General features: G+C 43.0%; 1 long non-coding RNA gene across 1 annotated transcript in view; it reads right to left on the bottom strand.

The window, feature by feature from the left end:
* LOC141370042 (uncharacterized) overlaps nt 1-2,294 on the bottom strand; it is a 146,369-nt gene that overhangs the window by 139,084 nt on the left and 4,991 nt on the right. Inside the window, exon 2 of the long non-coding RNA XR_012373734.1 lies at nt 879-961. This is a non-coding gene — a long non-coding RNA (uncharacterized lncRNA). The remainder of the gene's footprint in view (nt 1-878; nt 962-2,294) is intronic.

Here is a 2,294-nt window from a genome sequence, read left to right as displayed (position 1 = left end):
ACACACACACACACACACACACACACACACACACACACACACACACACACCCCATGATGAACCTTAAGAGAAACGATGCTTAAGACTTTTGCTTTCTCTTCCTCATCAGTCTTAGAAAGAAAATCAACTGTTCTAGCAAATGCACAGCTTGGTGACAGAGTCAGCACGCAACTGTGAGGAAAATGAGATGGATAACCAGCTGTCCCAGTTTCCTGGAGATGAGGTTTGGGAAGGGAGCGAGTGCCGAGAAGGGAGGGGAAGGAAGGGTGTAGGGAAATCCTTCTTTTAGCCCTCAGTGTTGTTTTTTTCCCATGTTACCCCCAGTCGGGTGACCAATCTGGCAAATCCATAATAGCAGCAAATGGTGCCCTCACTAAGTCGGGGGCAATTGAGGACTCCCCCGTGCTGGTTGAAGGCCTAAAGATCCACTAGGAAAGCTTTGAAAAAAAAAAATATCATCCTTAATGTCATTTTCTAAAACTTGGAGAAACAGGGCGCCTGGGTGGCTCAGTTGGTTAAGCGACTGCCTTCAGCTCAGGTCATGATCCTGGAGTCCCGGGATCGAGTCCCACATCGGGCTCCCTGCTCAGCGGGGAGTCTGCTTCTCCCTCTGACCCTCTTCCCTCTTGTGCTCTCTCTCTCTCTCATTCTGTCTCTCTCAAATAAATAAATAAATAAATAAAAAATCTTAAAAAAATAAATAAATAAAACTTGGAGAAACAAACTAGTTTATGTGAAGAAAACTGTCTTTTATTGGAAAAACCACACAGAACATTTCCATTCATCACTGAAAAAAAAATGTCCAAGCTTTTACTTATTAAGGTAAAAATCTCCACACAACATAGGACAACACAGGTATAACAGAAGGACAAACATACCTGCATTCAAATTCCAGATTTGTCTCCTATTGGCTAGGTGACTCTTTCAAGTCTCTTGGCATGTCTGACCACAATCCTCTCATCTGTAAAGAGAGGATCACACATTTACAGGCAAACTGTGATGAGTAAAGCTTAGTTCAACATCAAGAGCGTAAACATGATTACCTACATACCTCCATCCCCTGGATTATTTGTACTCCCAGGGGTATGAGACGTCTATATAGACCATATAGAGATTTCAATTAAATTACTCCTAATATTTCTCTAATTAGAGATTTTGGTTGGTGATCAAAATAGCTTTTTTTGAATTCCACTTCCTTTGGTGCGCTCATTTGTACATAAGCCTACAGACATGAAATTTCCCTTAAAGCTTAATCATAAACCAATCAGTCATGAACCAAAGAGAAATTGCTAAAAGATCCCAGTACCTACATACTGAGTACATACTAAGTGCACATTAATTCCATTGTTCTCAGCCATACCTTGGTTTCTCACATAAGCTGAACTTGGAATGTTATTTTTTTAATGGAGATTTCAGGACCCAAAATTCCTGTAACTATACAGCTTGCAGTGTCCTGGGAGAAACTTTCAGTCTAATGAGGACTCAAGGTATGCAACACACACATTCACATGAATTGCCGGACATACAGGGAAAAGGGCCTTCAGGTAGAAGACAAAACACGTGTGAAGTCACCAACACTTATGAAAGCTTGGCATGAGAGGGAGCACGTGACAAGTCTGGTGCAGATAGTAGATGGAGGAGTGGAAAGAACTGAGAGAAAAAAAGGAAGAGAAGCTGGCGTCAGATGGTATTTATTGGCAATTCTGAAGTGTTTGACCTGATCTGGAGACCAGACACTCTGAAATTTTAGTGTGATAAAGAATCACATGGGAGTTTGTTAAAAATACAGTCTAGGGGGCGCCTGGGTGGCTCAGTAGGTAAAGTGTCTGCCTTTGGCTCAGTCATGATCACAGGGTCCTGGGATCAAGTCCCGCATAGGGCTCCCTGCTCAGCGGGGGTCTGCTCCTCCCTCTACCTCTGCCCCTCCCTGCTTGTGAGCTCTCTCTCCCTCTCTCAAATAAATAAATAAAATCTTAAAAAAAAAATACAGAGTCAAGGGACTCCTGGGTGGCTCAGTCAGTTGAGAATCTGACTCTTCATTTCAGTTCAGGTTATGATCTCAGGGTCCTGGCATCGAGCCCCCTGCTATGGGGCTCCATGCTCAGCGGGCAGTCTGCTTGATTCTACCTCTCCCTCTGCCCACTCCCTTCTGCCCACCTGCCTCTCTAAAATAAATAAATAAATCTTTAAAAATACAGGTCTAGGTCCCGCCATCAGTTCTAATTCAGAAATCCTGGTGTGGTTCCTCAGCATCCTTTCTTTCTTTCTTTCTTTCTTTCTTTCTTTCTTTCTTT

This window comes from Callorhinus ursinus, unplaced genomic scaffold, assembly GCF_003265705.2.
Source record: "Callorhinus ursinus isolate GAN/ISIS: 27379988/994484 unplaced genomic scaffold, GSC_fseal_2.0 scaffold25, whole genome shotgun sequence".
Classification (NCBI taxonomy): domain Eukaryota; kingdom Metazoa; phylum Chordata; class Mammalia; order Carnivora; family Otariidae; genus Callorhinus; species Callorhinus ursinus.
Note: the sequence above shows the minus strand (reverse complement) of the source record. Positions and strands in the feature narration are given on the sequence as shown.